The 22,628-nt window shown below is 41.8% G+C and overlaps 1 protein-coding gene across 1 annotated transcript in view; it reads right to left on the reverse strand.

Annotated features, from left to right (window-relative positions):
• Positions 1-14,297, reverse strand: part of THBS2 (thrombospondin 2) — a gene marked incomplete in the record, with an annotated part of 874,147 nt that extends 859,850 nt beyond the window's left edge. The window contains 2 exon segments of the mRNA XM_029594286.1: positions 13,996-14,071; positions 14,154-14,297.
• Between the last annotated feature and the right edge of the window lie 8,331 nt (positions 14,298-22,628).

Here is a 22,628-nt window from a genome sequence, read left to right on the forward strand (position 1 = left end):
AAGGCACAAGTATTCCCTTGTGGTTATCCTGGGTGAGATCAGCTCCAAGCCCACTAGCAGAGTTTCCATTCAGTACAGCCCTCCCTTTGAGGGTACTGGATGGCAATACCTCTGTGAGTTTTATAAGCAGCTTTTTCCTGAGAGTTCTATAGGCAATGTAGTTGATTTTTGGAGTGACACAAGGTATTGGAGTTTTTCCTGAATGGGATTTTTGTGGCTTCCTTATTATGACTCAAGCAATTCCTGCTTGGAGTCTGTGAGACAGGTTGGGCCCTGCCTATCCACCCCTTGGTGGGTAGGGACTGTATTCCGGGTTGTTTTGGGTTTGTGACAGAGACTTTTTGTTGTAAGAAATGTGGTCAGACCAATGGGTGCTGCCTGAAGGGAGGGCACGGGGAGCCCTCTCCCTGGAAGATCCAAGCTAGGGAAGATCAGCCCCTCTGACACCTCAGTGAGGACAGGGGTTTGGTGGTGATCCAAAGTCAGGACCTTCTGGTGTTTTGCCTCAATTTTGGGGGGAAAACTTTGTAAAACAAATGTGATTGATTTATTTGACAAAGTGACAGGAATAATAGAACAAGGGCATGCAGTAGATATAGTCTATCTATGTTTCAGAAAGATTTTGATATTGTTGCATATAGAAGACTGGTGAGCAAGCAAGTCATTTTGAGAGTTGGACAAAAATTATAAATTGGATGAAGAGCTCAGAAAGTGATAGTCAATGGGTTTATCTCTGGTGAAGGGAATGTGACCAGTAGGATGCCACAAGGATGAGTGCTATGTCTAGTCCTTTTCAATGTCTTTATAAGTGACATTGGGGAAGGGGTAGAAAGGAAAGATGTTTATTTTAAAAATGTATGACATGCTTTACTACTAAGCAAGATACAGCAGTAAATAAACATTAACCACAGAAAATCTGGTCACACAATGAGTTAAAATAGCACTATACAGAAATTAAGAGCAGTGGCCAAGTTGGCAAATGGAGTAGGCATAGGGAGGTAGAAATGCTGTTAAAATATAACATACAAATTCCAAAAAGAAAATACTAAATATCACAAAAGAAAAAACTGATGTTCTACTAGGCAAACATCATGATGAGCCAGCATATGCTATATGAAGCAAGAGAATTCTTAGGCCTAAGAGGTATCAACTATAAAAAAAAAATTAAGGGGAGAGAAAGGGAAGCTTTGTGAATTTCATACTCTGAAATAGTCAGATCAAAGAGATAGTGGACAAGTTCAGCAGTTAAAAGCATAGGTGTTTGCAGATTATATGAAAGTTTGCAACAGAGATGATTGTAAAATTTGGAAAAATGGTGAAAAGTATGGCAACAACACTTTAATACAAGAAAATTCAAAACCATGCATTTAGGATGCAGAAATCCAAAGGCCACATACCATTTTGGAGGAAAAGAAATAGCTGTCACCAAACAGGAAAGAAACATGGGGTGGGATTTTCAAAGGGTTACGCGCGTATATTACGTGCGTAACCCCGAAAACCTGCTCCTGCGCACACCGAGCCTATTTTGCATAGGCTTGGCGATGCACGCAAGCCTTGGGACGCGTGTATGTCCCGGGGCTTGAAAAAATGGGCGGGGAGTGGGCGGGGCAGGGGCGGGACCGAGGCCTCCAGCACAGCGGTCCGGCCTGCACGCGCAACCTACGCCTGCCTGGAGGCAGGCGCAACTTCGCCAACAAAGGTCGGGGGGGGTTTAGATAGGGCTGGGGGGCGGGTTAGGTAGGGAAGGGAGGGAAGGTGGGGAGGGTGGAAGGAAAGTTCACTCTGAGGCCGCTCCAATTTCGGAGCGGTCTTGGAGGGAACAGGGAAAGCAATTGGGGCTCCCCTAGGGCTCGGCGAATGCAAGGTGCACGAGTGTGCACCCCCTTATGCGCGCCGACCCTGAATTTTATAACATGCGCGCGGCTACACGTGCATGTTATAAAATCAGGTGTAGGTTTAAAAATCTGACCCATAGGGCAACAGCATCTTTGGTGACTTCAAGATATCCAGTCAGTTGGGAAAGCTCATAGTATTCATGGGTGCAAAAAGAGAGGTATCGTTAATAGAAAGAGATAAGTAATATCTCTTTCTATTAATGATGCCTCTCCAGCCCTATTTTCTATTTTCTATTAATTATTTCTTAATTATTTATTTATTCATTTGATTGGCTATTTATTTTAATTAATTATTTAATTATTTGATTATTAATTAATTATTAATTATTATTATTCTTTTCTATTTCTGACGCCTCCCCAGCCCTACTAAGTCGCGCCGGTGACCTCATTCAGGCACGACCGCAAAGGATTTAAAGACCCTACCAGCCTCCAGGCACCGCACGCGACAAAGGGGCCTGCCCCTTTGTGACCCCTTCGTGCAGTCCCGAAGGACATCCTTGAATTGAAACAAAGAGCCTAGGCTACTAAATATCTTCTTCAAAACTCGTTCGCTGCTCTAGAGAGTCACCGGCTTCCCGCTAGCCTCTAGCCGGTGACTGCTCCCTTCTGTTCCACAGCAGCACTACTCCCTCTTAGCACCCACCCCACCTTTACAAAGATGGGCACCTACACTATCCCTGTAATCAAACATCACCCCAGAAATCGCAATAATCCTTCCTCCTCTCACTCTTTTCCCATCATCAATCAACAGAGGATAATCCCAATAACGATCTCTCCCTTCACACAGCTGCTTGGTCTCTCACTCTTCACTCTCTCACTCTTTAATGCCCAATCACTCACCAAAACAACCCATATTCTCAATGACTACCTTCTAGAAACCAGCCCAGACATCTGTGCCATCACAGAAACTTGGTTGAAACCCACCGACACAGTCCTTACAAATCAACTTCCCACACAACTATATGACCTCTTCTCAATTCCCAGACTTAAGAAAAGAGGAGGAGGGCTTCTTTTAGCAGCAAAAAAAGGACTAGGTATCACCCTACAACAAACTAACTCAACAAACAATATCGAAGTAGCCTTTTTCAAGTCAAAGCATCTACAACTCAGCTTAATCTACGCCCTTCCAGGAACCCTCGATTCCAACCCTTCACCCATCATCGAACTCATAGCTAAACTTATCAATGCAGACAAACCAGCTATAATAATGGGAGACCTCAACTTGCAGGTGGACGCCTCCCCCCAATCTCCCAACTGCGAAACACTACTCTCATCGCTCAGCTACCTAGGATTCACCCAAATAGTTAACAGCCCCACTCACACAGCGGGCCACACTTTAGACCTCATTTTCATCAATGAAGGCATCTCTCTCTCCTCCAAGCCCGCTAGCTCACCGGTCCCGTGGTCGGACCACCGGATCATCTCCATGGCTCTTGAAATTAAAGATCACCCGCCCCAATCCTTCCCTAAAACCACAATCCAATTCAGAAAACCCTGTTCCTCAGACCTCATCAGCCATCTCTCCAAAGAATTAACACATCTCGACCTCTCAGACGCAAGTGCAGCCACCACGTCCTGGATCAACATCACCGCAAAAGTTGCAGATCAAATCTGCCCAACCTCCACCAAAGTCCTGCATCCCTCATCAGACAACAGAAAACCATGGTTCACCCCAGAGCTAAAGGCCCTCAAACAGGATCTTAGAAGAAAAGAACACAGATGGCGAAAAAACCCTTCCTCCTTGACTTCAGCTGCCTACAAATCTCTACTGAACGCCTACAGGATCGCCATCCTCAGAAATAAGAAAGATTTCTTCGCAAAGAAAATCCACCATTTCATCCTTGATTCGAAAGCTCTGTTTGCATACGTCTCAGTGCTCACCAAACCACCTCCCCCCATCATTCCAGATGACCTCGCACTCAACAAAGCCACAGAACTTGCAAAATACTTTGAAAATAAAATCAACAATCTTATCGCCCCGCTCTCCACATCACATGCAGGGCCTCCTCTTACCTGCCCTTCCTCACTTCATCAAAACTCAATACTCAAAGCTTTTGAGCCAACATATTTCCTGGAGATCGAAAACATCCTCAAAAAACTGAAACCCGCTTCGCAACCTTCGGACCCAATACTGCCTAACCTTCTGTTTAACATCCCAAACACCATTTCAAAGCCAATTGCGGAAATCATAAATTGCTCCTTAACTCAAGGTCTAGTGCCAGACCAGCTGAAGCTCGCCATTCTAAAACCACTTTAAAAAAAATCCAACTTGTCTCCAGAGGACCCAGCCAACTTCAGCCTGATAGCTAACTTTCCTCTGCAAAAATTATGGAAAAAATAGTTAACAGCTTTCAGAATACCTGGATGATCATAAATACTTTTCCCTTCTCAATATGGATTTTGCAAATCATTAAACACAGAAACACTCCTTATAACTCTCACGGACACCATCCTAATTAACTTGAAAAAAGGTCAACCTTATCTGCTTGCTCTTCTCGATCTATCCGCCGCTTTTGACACGGTGAACCACGCCATCCTCTTAGAAATACTCGCAGATATAGGCATCAAGGGATCCGCTCTCAGCTGGTTCAAATCCTTCCTATGCAACAGGTTCTTTAAGGTTAGGATAAATAGCAAAGAATCTCACCCTGTCCGCTCTAACCTAGGAGTCCCCCAAGGATCCTCTCTCTCTCCTACCCTTTTCAACATCTACCTTCTCCCTCTCTGCCACCTACTTACAAAGCTAAATCTAACTCATTATCTTTACGCCGATGATGTTCAAATACTCATCCCGATCACAGAATCTCTTCAAAAAACCCTTAACCATTGGAACAACTCCCTGCAGTCAATATCCACCTTCTTTCCAGCATTAACCTGGTCCTCAACACCAACAAGACGGAGATTCTCATCATCTCTCAAGAAGACCCCAACTCTCATCCCTCCTCACCTCTCTATGCCCAATTATCCAACGCAAACATAAATCACTCCCCACCCGTTAGAGACCTAGGAGTTATCCTGGACAACCAGCTTAACCTAAAGAAATTTGTTAACACTACCACTAAGGAGTGCTTTTACAAACTGCAAGTCCTTAAGAATCTAAAACCACTCCTTCACTTCCGTGACTTCAGAATGGTGCTGCAATCCATCATCCTGTCGAAACTTGACTATTGCAACTCCCTTCTTCTCGGTCTACCTGCCAACACCTTTAAACCTCTCCAGATGGTGCAGAATTCAGCAGCCAGGATTCTCATCAACACCAAAAAAAGGGATCACATCACCCCCACCCTTCAGTTCCTCCATTGGCTGCCCATTAAATCCAGGATTCTCTTCAAAGTCCTCACAATTATACACAAAGCTATGCACAACCTTACCACTTTCAACTCAACTATCCATCTAAGACTGCATACCTCATCTAGACTGATCAGAAGAGCCTACAAAGACACATTGTATGCCCCCCAAGCGAAAACATCCTTAAGGAAGCACGCCTTATCGACAGCAGGACCCCATCAATGGAATGCGCTTCCACCCGATCTCAGACAAGAACCATGCCCGTCTGCATTAAAAAAAAAACTCAAAACATGGCTATTCAGCCAAGCCTTTACGGACACTTAACATACCCTTTCAGTCGGACTTTTCTCTTACTGTTGTTTATCTCCACAACCTTTTCTTCCCATATCACGCATATGTTCGCTCACTGTAATTCGTATTCTGGTGGGTTCAACAGCTCCTTACCCGAGACCCTACCCGTTAAAAAATCTGGATATGCAAGCTCTGTTATACTAGCTGTACTTCAGTTTTACTCCCTATATCACTTAAGCTATATCATTCAATTCTGTAAGTTTATTGAAATTTTGGTATTGTAAGGTTCACTTTTTTTGCTGGGCCCTGTCACTTGGCCTTATTGCATTCCAATGCTAATCGCGCAATGCTTCAACCTAGGATCCTATCTGTTCTCAACTCTGATATTACTTATAAAGATTTGATAATCCCCTCGCTAAAGTTAAGCATATCCCTCGTTCCTTGTATCGCACTGTGCAAATTATGCAGTTCATTGTTTCTCTTTGTTCAGTTCTCAATTCAGCTGTTTTTTGTAAAGTTTATTATCCCCCGCCACTGTTTATTGTATCCCTTGTTCATTGTATCGCCCCCAAGTGAATTTTCTGTTGCATTGTAAACCGATGTGATATGTATTTTATACAGGAACGTCGGTATAGAAAAGTTATAAATACATAAAAATAAATAATATTACCTACATATACTGCAATGCTTGAAACTCCTGCTAAACCTTGGAGATTTCTGGACTTTGCTTTGGTCTTGACCTCTTTGGTGTATTGCAATTCCATTTACTTCGGACTCTCTATTAACACTACCAGGGGATTATAGCAGGCACAGAATGCAGCAGCCCAAATTCTGACTAACACTGGCTTTCCATAAAATAGGGGCTAAAGTATAAGAATAAAAGTGGAGAAAACCAAGCCTCATAATAAACCATCCAAAAAATTAGAGTGAGGGGATATGAAAGTCAAAAAACATATAATTTCAAGAGACGGAGAATAAAGCAGTCTTTTTTTATTCAAAATTAAACATTCAAATCGGGGGAACCAAGCGCCGCTGTGGTAATCTCGGGAGGAGCGAGATTATCACCTGGCAAAATCACACTGAGTCCTCCGGATCCCCGAGGCCCGCTGTGTAGCTCTCCACTTCTAGACGCTGGAGGTATTGTACACACTGACCCAAGCTTGGTCGGAGGAGTTCAAGGTGGAGGAACACCCAGCGTTTTAGGAGCAGAGGCTGGAGCCTCAGCCCAACCTATATCGCGTCAGGAGTGGGAGACCCAAGGAGGGAGAAATCCCGGCGAGGGAAGTACACCACCAGGAACATCAGACCAGAGGTCTAGACGGGAGGAGGTAGGAACTGTGGCTCCAATGCCTTGGGAGTTTGTGAAACCGGCGGAGATAACTTTGGAGTCCCTTTGGGACTTAATGATGGTTAATGCCTATACTCTAAGAGACCAGTCTCAGCAGATGGGAACAATGGTCAAAAGACTGGAGTTGGTAGAGAAAGACCAGAGAGAGAATACCAATCATAATAATGCGGCTATCCAAGAAATAAATGTGAAAATGAAACAGGTTCAAGATTTAAATATGACTTTAATGAGAGATCGACTATCATCGCAAAGAAGATTGGAGTCTATTGAGAATTACCTAAGACATTTGAATGTTAGATTGGTGAATTTTCCCAGAGTAATGGGTGAACCAGTATTAATAACTTTTAAAAGATATATGACTGAGGTTCTAAAAATCCCTGTGGAATTGCACCCCTCTACAAAGAAAGTTATGTTTTTGCCAGTTAAAAGTGTTACAACACAATTACCTGTGGGTGAAAACAGGGTAGATTTGGAAAACCTCACGGAATATCTAGAAAATTCAGCCTTGGAAGTGACTGAGAGAGCAGTTTTGTTTGTGTCTTTCTTTTCTGACCCAGAAAGAGCAGCTGTTATGAAAGCTTATTTTCAAAACATTAATACTCCCTTTATGGGGGCCACAGTTAGGGTCTATCCAGACCTTTCTAGGGCCACCCAGCAACGGAGGAAAATGTTCATAGATATGCGGCCTGAGGTGTTAGCCAAAGGCGCGACTTTCCTCTTACGATTTCCCTGCAAATGCGTTATAAAATATGTAGGAAACACCTATATCTTTTTCCTACCCGAACAGTTGAGACAGTTTCTAGAAGGAAGGACATAACCAGGTATTATTGGGGGTAATAATAGGGTTCCTGTCAGCAGCAATGTTATAGTTATTTCCTTTTATCTCCTTGTATTTTCTGTTTTCCTCCCCCCATAATTTCCAATGAAACACAGCAAATGTTTTTCCTCACCATATAATTGGATTATATATGGGAGATGTGATATGTTGATATCTTTTTCTTTGAATTTGTTTTCTGTATTTCCTTACAAAGTGTTCTTTGTTAATAATTTGAAAAACAATAAACATAAAATTAAAAAAAAAAAATTAAACATTCAAAGTACAGTTGCAAAAAGCATAGGTCCCCTGATATGTATGTGTTTCATGGACAAGATGCATCGGGAGGGACAAACCCCTAAAATAAAAATAAACATTCAATAAATATTCATCTTAACAAGAATCACATGAACCTAAATCACCATTATCCCATATAACAATAATACAGACCTGCAGAGAGCAGCGAACTTCAACTAAACAAAAATCATTGAGAGAGTTTACAGCAATACAAAAGTGCACTCTGAGAACTAAAGTAAATTTAGAATCAGCTTCTTGCAACTATACTTTAAATGTTTAATTTTTTTTAAAAAGGACTGCTTTATTCTCAATCTCTGGGATTCCTCACTTATTTTTTTGGGTAAAGTACAAGGTCATAATGATTATCAATATGTTATTAAATATAATGTTTCTCCATGGATATCTTCCATTCTATGGTTCTATAATCCACCCCTTGAGATTCCTTCATCCTAATCTGCTTACTTGGCAGAAACTCGAGAGAGAGAGAGCTTTTTCAGTTGCGGTTCCCAGGTTTTGGAACACATTACCTGAAATCTTGTGGTCTTTATGTTCTACACAGACTTTCAGAAAGCAGCTGAAGATTGGTTTTTTTTCAGGCATTTGAGTTTGAGATCTGCTTTCTATCTCCAGGGGTGTTTATTTACTTTGCGAATAGTAGTCATGTATCTTATTTGTGAAAAAGTATTGGTTCTATGTCATATTTTAATGATCTGCATTTTTAAGTACCTCTCTTTGAGCAGTGGATAAGGTGAGATGAAATCTTTTAAAATAAATACCTCTCTAGAAGCCCCTGATGAGACCCTTCCTTAAGGACTGTATTCTAAAAAATGACATTTGACAAGATAGAGGCAATTCAAAGTAGAGCAACCAAAATGATACATTAACTTTACTGTAAACCATACAAGGAAAAACTAAGGGAGCTATAGATACATTCTCTAGAAGAAAGGAAAGGGACTGTACCTGAAAATAACTCACCTTGAGCTACCAATGAAAGGGAATGAGCAAAATATAATAAAATGAATAATAAACAAATAAATAAATAAATATGAACATTCAAATATCTAGCGGGCTTCAATAAAGTACCATAAGGAAACCTTTCCCATAGAATGAAAAGCTCAAAGAGAAAGTGACATCATGCAAAGATGAAGAGAGAGAAGCTCAAAAGGAATGGGAGAAAAGATTTTTTCATTGACAGGATGATGCCCGCCTGGAATAGACCTCCAGCAAAGATTATAGGCTTCAAAACAAAAGCAGACCTTAGTTGCAGAGGTAGGGAGAAGACCACATATCAAGAAAGACCTGTAACAGCACTGTAGGTAGGTGTACATGAGCAAACTGGATGGATCAAAGATCCTCTCCTGTTAACATGTTCTATGTTTCTGTTGAAAATAATTAGAATTTTTGGTTGATAAATCTGGGACCAATTTTTCACCAGAGCAAAACTAGTGCAAACCTTTAATAAATTATCATCATAAAAGATTGACTGGCACATTTTAAAATAAGAGCTGGAATTACTTAAGTATTTTTCACAGTTTTATTTGTGATCAATGAAAAATCAAATTTAATAATAACCTGGTTATCAGTTATTTTCAATTTGGAGGTGTTTTTTCCTTTCAAAAAAAAATCATGGGACCTAAATCCAGTCACTGGGTTTTATTGCATGATTGCTAGGTCTCCCTCCCCCAAGGGATTGTGAGTACAGCTTCTGTGGCTTCCCCAGTTCTGTTGGTGGAAGATGTGATGTAAGAATTAAAACTAGGTCCTCCTCATAGCAGTGAGCCACTGAGCCACCAGACCTACCCTGTTTCAAAATTTTTAAGTGAATGAGCCATATAATGCAAGCAAGGCCTAGTTGCCCCTCATAGCGAGGCTAGGGCAGACAAGAAGACTCCTCATAATCTAATCTTTCACATCAACTGAGATTACTGGCAGCAATATTAAAACAGATATTAGTTTATCAAGTGAGTGTGTAAAATTGGACAGTAGATATATATGACTTGTATTTTTATTTTTATATTATTTTGATACGCAAATCATTTAACAATTTAAATAAATGGATTGTTTAAAGTTAAAAAATGTAAAGTATAGTTGAGCACCTATATATAATGGGGCCTATATTCATCTGCTATCCAGCTGAAAAAATTAGCTGGACAAGTTTATCCGGCTAATTTGGCTGTGATATTCAGTGGCATGGTCATACCACTAAATATGCCCTGCTATCTTATAGTTAGCCAGATAAGTTTATCTGGCTAACTATAAGACAGCCAACTAGCTAACCAAGCCAGATGAGGCTGAATATCAGCACTTATCCGACTAAAGGCCTCATTTTCCAATATCGCATTGGTAACGCAGTAGGGGGCGTTACCAATGCAAATGAGGCTTCTTTCGTGCAGTGGGGAAACATCGCCGCACGCGATGTTTTCGCCATTTGCGAAAACATTAGAGCAATTCACAATGTTTTCCCAGTGTGCAATTTACTATAGTGCCTATGCCCTAGACAGGTATTTTAACCCCTATGGGAGGGCCACCTACTAACTCGGGGTGGGGATTAGGCATGAGCGTCGGGGGTTGGGGGCCACTTTCGCATTCCACATGAGACCTACAGAAAGAACAGTGGTCTCTAGTGAAGATTTGCTGGCCGTCGGAGTGAGGAAACTCACTCCAAGAAGAGATTTGGGCTACGTTCTCTCCACCTAGCTTGTTGTTGCCCAGGTAGAGTGTCCATCAAGCTAGGTGGAGAGAACGTAGCCCAAATCTCTTCTTGGAGTGAGTTTCCTCACTCCGACGGCCAGCAAATCTTCACTAGAGACCACTGTTCTTTCCGTAGGTCTCATGTGAAATGCGAAAGTGGCCCCCAACCCCCGACGCTCATACCTAATCCCCACCCCGAGTTAGTAGGTGGCCCTCCCATAGGGGTTAAAATACCTGTCTAGGGCATAGGCACTATAGTGAGGTTCTCTCTCTCTCTCTCTCCCCCCCCACCCCCCCCCCCCCCCCCCCCCCCCCCCAGAAACAGGCTGTCCGGGACTATCGTGGACCGCGATAACCCTTTACTTGCCGGTAACGCAAATTTGAGGGTTGTAGTTATTAGCTGCGATAGCAGCCGCGCACGATAAACTGTTTCCCGCTTTACATAAACTCCGCCCCCTGAATACCAAATTACTAATTTGCAATCGTGTTAACGCGATTTGCGAATTTATCGCACGCGGTAAACTGCTTGGAAAATGAGGCCCTAAGGCTTGGATTTTCTATTGTCGCACAGCTTTGTGAATCCAGCAGTAATGGGGCCTCTTCTGGTCTGACTCCGCCCCTATCAAGCTATCGCGTGCGATACGGATAGAAAATAACCCCCCTAAGTTACCCAGGTAAGTAGCTCCACCCTGGAATGACCCAACTCATCCAGCACCACTTCGCTGGCTAAGGCCTGGGTTTATCAAAATGCACTAAATATCACATGCGATAGGAAAAGGGGTGTGTTTCATGGTAATAGGCAGGAGAGAGAGAAGCCATAATGCCCTCACACTAGATAGGTATTTATATCTCTATGGGAGGCCTGTATCTAGTCACTCAAGGTGAGGTTTAGGTATTAGTGTAGGGGTTAGGGGCAACTTTGACATTACTAGTGAGACGTATGAACAGAAAAGTGCTCTCTTGTGAAGATTTGATGACCTTCGGAGTGAGGAAATTCACCCAAAGATGAGATTTGTGCAATGTTCTCTCAACCTAGCTTGATGTTACCCAGGTAGAGAGTCCATCAAGTTAGTTTGAAAAAACATTGCACAAATCTCATCTTTGGGTGAGTTTCCTCACTCCGAAGGTCATCAAATCTTCACAAGAGAGCACTTTCATACATCTCATTTTGAATGTCAAAGTGGCCCCTAACCCCTATATTAATACCTAAACCTCACCTTGAGTGACTAGATACAGGCCTCCTATAGAGATATAAATACCTATCTAGTGTGAGGGCATTATGGCTAGTCAGTCTCTCTCTCTCTCTCCCTCCCCCCTGCCTATTAGCATGAAACACCCCCCCTTTTCCTATCGCATGTGATATTTAGTGCATTTTGATAAATCCAGGCCTTAGCCGGCTAAGTGGTGCTGAATATCAGCCCTAATATTTTCATATTGGGAATGATTGTTTTAAAAGAATGAGATGATTTTACAGTATGCCTTTGGCTTTATATGGCCAACCTATTGTCTTTAAAAAAAAAAAAAAAAAAAAAGTCAAATAGTGACCTTAAACTTTCAGAAAAGGGAACATTTATCTTTTTTTTTTTATTTTTGAATACCAGGTTCTCATTTATTTTGTACCTACACTGAAACAGGTGCAAAGTACATGGCAAAAAGTATGTGTGGAGATTTGGTTATACAATTACTGCATGTACTTTGTCTCCCTCAACCTGTCTCTGCCCCTTTTTTGTGCGAGCAAAGGTATGTGCATAGCACGCATACTTTACCTGCATTGGGAAGAGGGTACAGGGTAGCAATAATCAAAATGCATTTTTACATGCATAAACATATTTACCCATGTACAAAGTTTTGAATGTTGGTCCCTTTATGGGTAATGAATAAAGGGCAAAGGCGAAAATGTGAAAGGGGAAAAAGCAAGAGCAGAGAGAAATGTTACCAAATATTTGTTTATTATTTTTAAAAAATCATTAATATTTAATCATTTCATAAAAATACAGCTTTCTAAAAATATAAACATCCAAAAAGAATTCCTAAACCCTGGAAACCTATTTTGCATATGGTATGAATAACCTATCTATCTAGTAATTTCAGGTAGTAACCACTTTAACATTGATTAAATTGCCAACTTATACTTTGAAAATAATTGAATAATATAATTGAATAATATTGAAGTCACTGTTCAAAATTTTCTTAAAAATATGTTCATTAACTACCCTCATAAAATCTTAACTACAGCAAGGATTCTAAAAGTTCAGTCTACTCAAAAAAAATCACAGAATGTAATATATGTTATGGCAATTATATAACTCCCTTTTAATTATAATACTTAAGTCTAGGCTTTTAATTGAATTGTTGGAATTGTAATTTTAAAGTCAGTCTCTAGCATACATCTTAAAAATGTACATTATGACAAAAGGTTTGATTAAAAAGAGTTACTAAACATCTGTTGATATGGACCTAAAAGCCTTCCTTGCTTTCAATATGATACAAAATCAGACTAGAAAGATTCTGAATGCAATTTCACTAAGAGAAAAAAAGTTTGATATGAAGAAGCAAATGCCTTTTCATGAAAGGAATGATTTTGAAATTTGCAAGGATTGAAAAAAAAATCTAATACTAGGTTTACACAGGTCTAGAAATTTGCTATAATGGATAAAACTAATACTGGGTTTACATAGAAAAAGAACAACCTTTTTGAAATTCTGGACATCTTTTGTTAGCTAGAAACAGTTAATACTGTGAGTGATATGGGAATTTGTGAACTCTGTATCTGAACTTGTAATTCTTGTTTTCTCCCTCCCCCATCTTATCCACTCTCCATAATATGGATCGATCTATAAATAACTTGGCCATATGCTTTGTATTCTATATAGTTTTGTTTTTTTGGTTTAATATTGTTTTTTAAAACTTTTTATGTAATCGCTATGGGGACAGAAAATTTTGTAATATTGATATTATGCCCTAAATTCTATATTTTAATACCATAAACAAATGCCTTCAGTAAAATATGACATTCCCTACCTAAAAGACAATCAATTTTTTTTAGTTGTCCTTCTTTATACCAGACCCCATTATATCAGAACTAATTTATAATAAATTTGAGATAAATTGCTATTTTAAAAGAAACTGCTGTATTTCTAAATATCACATATATTTATAGTATATATCACCATTTATACAATTTAAGTACCAGGTAATAAAGTTGTATAAACCAAATGAATACAAATAAAAAGGGGGGAAAACCCCCTAAGATTAATTAAGTTTTACTTTGATGCTATCATTTGCTTACCTATATATGAAAACAAACACAAATTAAAGCAACCTTAAAAACTGCTAAGATGATAGTTCTGATGGAAAAAATAGCCACTTACCTGGTATAAATGGTTATACAGCGGATAATTTAGTTTCGTAGTCCAAGCCGAATTCAGAAAGAATGAAAGCAGTTCTCTGAAATACATCAAGAATCCATTAGCTGTGAAGATTCAGCTTTGCTCTTTGTGAAAGATTTTCTTAAAAAGTCTTTCCTTACACTGATTCTTCTTTTTATATACTCTGCTGGGTATGCAAGTTGTCAATCAGGCTTCATAAGGAAGCTTTAAACAACGAATTTCCCTTAAGGAATGACATAATTCCTTTTCTGATCTGACAATTTGTTCTAGTCTACCTGACGATGAGCCTAGTCCTGCCTCTTCACGTTTAGACCATCCCCCCTCCTTCATTTTCCACCCCGGAGTCGACTTCAGAAGAAGCTAAAGGAAGAAAGGAAAGTCAATGACTTCATTTTTTTTCTTTCTTCTCTCAGGAAATCAGCACTATAAATAAAAGTAACTGTAAGAAAAGTAGCAGTATCATATACAATTGCTTCTAAGTTATGATCCCTTTCAGTGGAGCCACTGCAAAAAATTGCACTTCAGTTACTTTAGTTAAAAGGAAAAAATATGTATACAAATAAGGGTTAGATTTATCAAAGGTTTATTTTTGGGTGCATAGCAGAAGAAAACCCTTCATTGATCAAGTCCATAAGCATCGTCCCTAAAAATATATTTATTTTTCTATGTAAAAGCAGGAAAATGTAAGGTCTGGGTACTTAATATTTTTGGTGTAATGAAAAAATCTATTTTTATACATCATTCTTGTTTGTCTTCTTTATAACCTTGTATCATGCTGTATACTTTATGTTCTAAATTGCAGCTAAAATGTTTCTCAAATAAATAAATAGGTAAATATAGGCATAATAAGTATGACACAAACAGTGAAAATACTAGGCATAGTATCTACCTTATTGTATCTATTTACCAAATGACCAAATATATTCTATAACATAAAGCAAAGTAATAAATAGAATATTGATTTCTTAGAGACCCTTTAAGATGTCAAGTGATTCCTTAAAATAAAGACTGCTGGACAAGTTTGCAACAATTACATTTTAAGTTGCTGGCAACAGTAGCTGAATAAATCTGGAAATAATTTAGTTTGTGTTGAAGCCATACATCTGCTTCCAGCTCTAGAGTCAGACAGAGTGGTTTGTATAGTTCATTCCTTAAAAAAAAATACACATTCCAGGAAGACTGAGAACAACATGATACAGAGGAAAAATTCCATCACCCTGCACAGACAGGGGAAATAGCTTAACTTGCGCAAACAACTGTTCCATGACATAATGCATGGCTGGTTCAAGCTTCAACATAGTTTAATCCTCCCTATCCACTCTTGTATACTACCCACCAGCACATTTTCTAAGCAGAGTAGTGAGAATCCTACTCCCTTTTTGACAGATTGTGCAATGCAGTTTAATAAAGCATTGATTTATTACTATTGTAATTAACTTTTACCTAGAGTTAGTATCATAATATTCTTTAGTTATGTAATTGATCTTATTCACTAGAAAGAAGTGGTGAATAGCTTTTGGGATAGACTGAGCAAATTTAAAAAAGGTCTATCCAGTAGGTCAAATAATGGCAAAAAAAAGTTAACAAAAGTTGGATTTTGTGCAGCCCTTCTCCAAGCCACAAAATACATTATCTATCTAATTAAAGTATGCATGAGCCTTCTTATTCAATTTTAGCTATGCAATGTTGCTCCTCTAATGTCAGCAAACTTTGGAATTGGGTTGAGGAAGCACATGGAATATGCTCATGCAGTGACATCATCCCAAAATGTGTCCATAGGTTTGACTAGTCTGACAGTTCAGATTAGACAGTCCATGTCAAATTAGCATTAAAAAAGGTGCCCATATCTGTCATATCACGGGGCATCATTAACAGAACAGAACTTGAAAAAAGAGGGGGAAAAAAGACTGCAGGTATATTCTACCCACTGACTTTACATCACTTATCAAAGGGAAAAATTACATGCACAAACTTACACTTGCTACTTTTGAGGGTACCTTTTCCTTAGAAATTTACACAATTTGTGGCCTTATGCAATAAGGAGATTAGCACCTCCACAATCCATATCCAACACATGAATGAGGCTATTAGCTATTCACTCCCAATGAAAAAAAAAATGTGCATCCAATACACACATTTTTGGGCTCAAAAATTAACGCCTGCCCGAAGCAGGCATTAATTTTGGAGCACTCCCAAAAGTTGTACAGAAAAGCAGGAAATACTTCTTCTCTGTACATTCTCCGACTTAATATCATAGTGATATTAAGTTGGAGTAACGAAAAATTTAAAAATAATTTTTTTTTAAAGTGCTGATGGTCAGGTTCGGGAAACGGATGCCAGTTAACCAGCGTCTGTTTCCCAAACTCGTGGCTGTGCGCTGATTAGGGAAACGGACACCGATAAATTCAGTGTCTGTTTTCTAAACCAGCAGGCTGCCATGGATGGTCCAGCACTCCAAGGCTCCCATTGTCAAGGAGGCTCTAGGGGCGTGCAATCGACCCTAGCGCCTCCTTGACAACGCAACCCCTAATTTAAATATTGCATGGCACCCCCAGGAAAAGTGCCTGGGGACGCATTACGAAAGCAGGCACCCGCTTTCAGTGCTTTTTTTTTGCATTGGCCCCAAACATTTTAAAATAAAAAAGCTGAGCTATAGCCAAGCAATTTGGCACCTATGGCCGAGTGAAAAAGTGTGCCCTTACCCTGTCCACAATATGATAAATAAATTAAACTGAGAAACTAGAGGCCTGCATGGCGGTGGCATGCTAGCATGTGTGGGAAGAGGTGGCACCATGAGCCATTTCACATAACCATCTTGTGAACACACAGCCTTCACACTGCGGCAGGGCACACTAGACTTACTCAAGGGCGCGCGTGTTATAAAATACAAGGGGCACGCAAACATGTGCAGCAGATTTTAACATCCAATTAAGGAGCGGACTGGGTGAGAACTTTCCAAACCACCTAATTAACCTTCCTCCCTCTTCCCCCTCCTTTCTGCCCCCTATCCTTTTCCTAACCCCCAAATTTTTGTATTACCTTGTCGCTCCTCTTCTGGAGCAGTAGTAACTTGTGCATGCTGGCAGGCTACCGGCGCGAGCTTCCCCGGCACAGCGGCAAATGGCCGCTGTACCGGTCACCTCCAGCCCCGCCCCCCGCCCCTGGACTGCCCCTTTATCTGGGCCTGGCACTTCAGTGTGTAATGGGGGTTACGCGCGTGGCTGATCCCCTTTGAAAATGCATGCAGCATGCGCAAGGCCCGGCCATGTGCATAACCCCCGTTTTTTACACGTGCAGGGGATTTAAAATTCGGCTGAATCTCTCCATTACCAGGTACTTTGGAAATAGTATAAAACCATTGAGAAAAAGCATATTCCAAACCTTCCATACAAAGCTGTACTAATTCCCAGGATTCAAAGAGCAAGAACACAACCTATGAAAAAGCAGCACTACAAATATTTCACCAGGTCCTAGACACCAATACACCTACAAATGGGAAAACAGAACAAGCTAGACTGGTACAGATCCCTACACAGAAACAACATGATAACAGAATACCACTCCTCAGCCACGCAAGCATAAAACATACAGAACCTCATCAAATAATGAATAAGGAAACACAAATTAGATATAGAAATAAGTAGGCAAAAGCTGAACACCCAAGAAGTCTGACCCTGCATTTAGTGCAACACTGGAGAAAGGGAAACAGAAATGCATTTCCTCCTGTACTGTGCAAAATACAAAGATATTAGAGATGCACTTTCCCAAAACTGACATATTCTAATCAAATATTTTCTACTTTTGCTGTCTGGGCATTTTATTTTTTCTAATTGTGTTGGTACTGTTTTTTTTTCTGCCTTTAGTGTCTTCCTCTTCTCCATTTTCTGCAAACTCCTTTTTAAGGGTCTCCTTTTCATTTTCTGTTTCCTCTCTTCTCCCATTTGCTTCTCTTCCTTCCCTTCACCTGTGTTAGACATTGATTTTTTTCCTTTCATCTCAGTACTTTGTCTCTCTATTCACTCAACCTAGATTTCACCCCTCCTTCTTTCTCTCTATCTCCAGCACATCCTACTCCTACTGTTCATCTCCCAAACTTTATCCTACATTGCCCCTCTCAGCTCTTTATCTCCTCCCACTGATCTCCAACTATTTGACTTCTTTGTCCTTACCTTGCTGCTACTTCCTTTGTGGCCCTCTCACCTCCCAAAGCTGACTCTCTCTAGTCAGTCATCTGCTTTGACTTGTCCCAACTACCCCCTTCAAGCTTTCTTATTCCCATCTCTTTATCTCTCCCTCCTTGGCAATTCTCCACATTTTTTTTGTACCTCTCCTTACATCTCTTCTTTCTGTTGTGGGTGAGGACCCTTGGACTGAGCGCCAGTTAGCACAACCTGCAGAGTGGAGCCCTGCAGGTTCTAACAATCGGCTGGAGGAACTGGATGAGGCAGAGGCCCAACTGGAGCTTTGCCTATACCATCCCATGTTCCCCTTAGGTTGAGCCCTCGGATGCCAGGGCCGGAAGGTCTTAGGTGGAGACCTCTGCTGACAATTTGAAGATCTGTAGATGTAGATCAAGACTGGTGGCGTACAAGGAATGGTCCAGTAGTCAGGCAGTTGTCAGTGGCAGGCAGCATTCATGGAGGTCCAGTAGTTAGGTAGTGGTCAGTGGCAGGCAATGATCCAAAGAAGTCCAGGAAGCAAGCCAAGGTCAATACCGTGTATCTGTCCAAGGGAAGGCAGGACAGAAAGGCAGGCAGGAAGATAAGGAGCAACACAGGAGGCAAGGCACACAGAAAAACTGAGAAACCGAAGACTGACCACAGGGACTGATGAGACAAAGACCACAAAACAGAAGAATAAGTCATTGGAATTGAAGACAGGAACGAAGACCAGGAACTGAAGACACTGAGGTAACTCACTCAACAGAGGCTGGAAGGAACCTGTTGCCGAGCCATGGAGGAGATGCTACAGTGGCTTTTTATAGGCCTTCCCCAGTGATGTCATCACAGGGTACCTCTAGCCTTTTCCTGTTGCATGTCCTTTAAAAGAAGCGTTATTAGGTGTACACACACCTTAGAGGGTCTGGAGTGAACATTGATGGTGTCCCACTGTGAAGAACCATCGGCAGCATCCTGCCACATTGAGGAGCGCCATGGAGGTGCCAGAGTGTGGCTGCTGGGGCCCTGCCCAGTAGGTGAGTGCAGAAGTCTGTGGGAGGAGCCCACGAACTGCCAAAGGCAACACATTCTCCTCTAGGGCATCTCTTAGCCCCATTGTTTCTCCCAGTCTACTCTCCCTCTCACCATCCTACCAGCTCTCTATCTCACACTTCCTTCCCAGGTCACCTTCCCCTTTCTCTTTAACTCCCTCTTCAGTCCTTCCATTCAACCTCTGTTCACTCCTTTTCCAACTTCCTGTTTGCCCTCTTTCAGCCACTTTCTAATAGCCCACTTCCACCCTTTATACTCAGCCCTTCCCCAGCCCTCATTTATTTTCTTCTTCCTCTCTACCCATACTTGCTCAAAATCCTTCCCCGTTACTCACCTTCACCCCTGGCTCTAATCCTTTTCTTCTGTATGTTATTCCCTACCCAACTTCCCATTCTTCCTCTCTTTCATCCACTTCTCAGCTCCCTATTTCCACATTCTCTCAACCCATCCTTTTCTACTGCCTCTCATTCTTCTAAGTCCTCCAAATCATCTCTTTCCCATTTAAACATAGAAACATAGAAATGATGGCAGAAAAGGACCAATGATCCATCCAGTCTACCCATCAAGCTTCCCATGATAGTATCTGCCATGCAGGTAACCCCCATATATCAGTCAGTACTGCCTGATGTGCACTTGGCCATAGAAGCAGTCCTGTGTTTTGTTTTTTCCTTAAAGTCTGTGCATCAGTACTCCAGACTGTAAAAACGTCATGGCTCATGTTGGTTGTCCCTGAATCCAAATTTCTCTTTTCCTCCACCCCCAACTCCCCTCCTTTGAAGCAGAGAGTGATGTTGCAGATGCATCAAAAGCATCAAGGCTTATTTGTTAAGGGTAGTAATCCATGTCTTCTGTTAAGGATAGTAATTGCTGCTCTGTTCAGGTTATTCCCTGCTTATCAGTTTCCCAAACTGTAAAAGTCAGGGCCCTCATTGTTTGCTGTCTAAATCCAATTCCCTTTTTCCCCTGCTTTTGAAGCATAGAGCAAATGTTGGAGTTGAATCAAAAGTATCCAGGCTTATTGATTAAGGGTAGTAACCACTGCACCAGCAAGTTACTCCCATGCCATACTTTCTTCGTTTCCTTTAGGACTTGGCCATAGAAGTAGTCCTGTGCTTTTCCTCTTATGTCTGCATATCAGTATCCCAGACCATGGAAATCAGGGCCCTCAGTTGTCTTCCAAATCCAATTCCTCTTTTCCCTCGCTGTCTAAGTTGGGAGCAATGTTGCAGTTGCATTAAAAGCATCAAAGCATTACAGTTAAAGGTAGTAATGTCTATGCCTTCTGCTAAGGGAAGTAACTGCCATACCAGCAAGTTACCCCCTTGCATGCTTATCTCATTTTTGTCCTCTAGCCTTAAGACATCCACAGGGGTAGATTTTCAAAGGGTTACGCACATAACCCCCGAAAACCTACCCCAAACCCCCCCTGCGCGCGTCGAGCCTATCTTGTATAGGCTGCCAGTGCGCGCAAAGCCCCGGGGCTTTCCTGGGGGGCGTGTAGCGGCCGGCACGTCATCAGGGCGTTTGGGGGGGGTGTCGCGGCCGGCATGTCATCGGGGGCATTCCAGGGGTGTGGCCGTGGCCTCCAGACCAGCCCCGGACCGGACCATGGCGCGCCGGCGGCCGGCTCGGCATGCGCAAGTTACGCCTGCCTCGGGCAGGCATAGCTTGCACAACAAAGGTAGGGGGGGGCGGTTTAGATAGGGCCGGGGGTTGGGTTAGGTAGGGGAAGGGAGGGGAAGGTGCGGGGAGTGGAAGGAAAGTTCCCTCCGAGGCCACTCCGATTTCGGAGCGGCCTCGGAGGGAATGGTGGCAGGCTGCGCGGCTCGGCGCGCGCAGGCCGCCAATTTTGGGCAGCCTTGAGCACGCCGACCCCGGATTTTAACAGATACACGTGGCTACACGCTTATCTATTGAAATCCAGCGTACTTTTGTTTGCACCTGGTATGTGAACAAAAGTACGCGCGTGCGTAGTTTTATAAAATCTGCCCCACAGTGTTTATCCCATGCCCCTTTGAATTCTTTGACTGTTTTTTTCTTCAGCACCTGCTCTGGAAGGGCATTCCAGACCTCCACCACTTTCTCCATGAAGAAATATTTCCTGATGTTGGTTCTGAGTTGTCACCCCTGGAGTATCAGGAGGGACAACTCAGTTCTATTGTTTTCTTTCCAAAGGTAAAGGTTCAAATCCTTACATCATTGAAACATACAGGTATCTGAAGGACTGTATCTCCTCTGCACCTCCTCTCTTCCAGGGTATACATATTCAGATCCTTTGGCCTCTCCTCATAGGTCTTCCGATACAGACTCCACACGATTTTTGTCCCCATTCTCTGGACCATCTCTGTCCTGCTCTAACCTTTTTGAGATACGAATTCCAGAACTGAATACAATACTCCAGGTGAAGCTTCACCAAGGTCTTGTACAAGGCCATCATCACCTCCTTTTTCTTCCTGGTTATTCCTCTCTCTATGCAGCCCAGCAATCTTCTGGCTTTAGCTATTGCCTTGTCACATTTCTTTGCCATCTTCAGATCCGCAGAGACTATCACCCCAAGATAGTGCACATTAGTCTTTTACCCCCCCCCCCCCCCCCCATCATATACAGCTCTTTTGAATTTCCGCATTCCAGATGCATGACTCTGCACTTCTTAGCATTTGAACCCCAGCTGCCAAATCTTCGATCCATTTCAGGCTTTCTACTCCTTCTGGCATGTCCACTTTGTTGCAGAACTTAGTAACATCTGCAAATAAATATACTTTACCTTCTATCCCTTCCGCTATGTCATTCACAAAGATATTGAACAGAACTGGTCCCAACACCGATCCCTGTGGCACTCCACTTAACACTGCTCTCTCTTTGTAATCCATGCTACCACCTTGGTACTCATTCCCAAGCTTCTTATTTTATACACAGGCCTCCATGGCAGGACCATATCAAAAGCTTTGCTGAAAACCAAGTAGATCACATTGAGCGCTCTTCCTCGATCCAATTCTCTAGTCACCCAATCAAAAACATCAATCAGATTTGTCTGACAGGAACTTCCCCTAGTGAATTCATGCTGCCTTGGGTCCAGAAACTCACCAGATTGTAGTTCATTTATTATCTTTTACTTCAGCAATATCTCCATTAATTTTTCCACCACCGAGGTGAGGCTAACCTGCCTGTAGTTTCTAGCCTCCTCTATGCTACCATTCTTGTGAAGCAGGACCACCACTGCTCTTCTCCAATCCTGTGGCACCACTCCCTTTTCCAGGGATCTATTGAAAAGAACCTTCAGCAGACCCACCAGCACATCTCTGAACTCCCTCAGTATCCTGGAATGTACCTAATCCAACCCCACAGCCTTGTCCACTTTCAGTTTACCTAGCTCTTCCCATACATTCTGTTCCGAAAACAGAGCTT

The sequence above is a fragment of the Rhinatrema bivittatum genome, chromosome 3, assembly GCF_901001135.1.
Source record: "Rhinatrema bivittatum chromosome 3, aRhiBiv1.1, whole genome shotgun sequence".
Taxonomy (NCBI): domain Eukaryota; kingdom Metazoa; phylum Chordata; class Amphibia; order Gymnophiona; family Rhinatrematidae; genus Rhinatrema; species Rhinatrema bivittatum.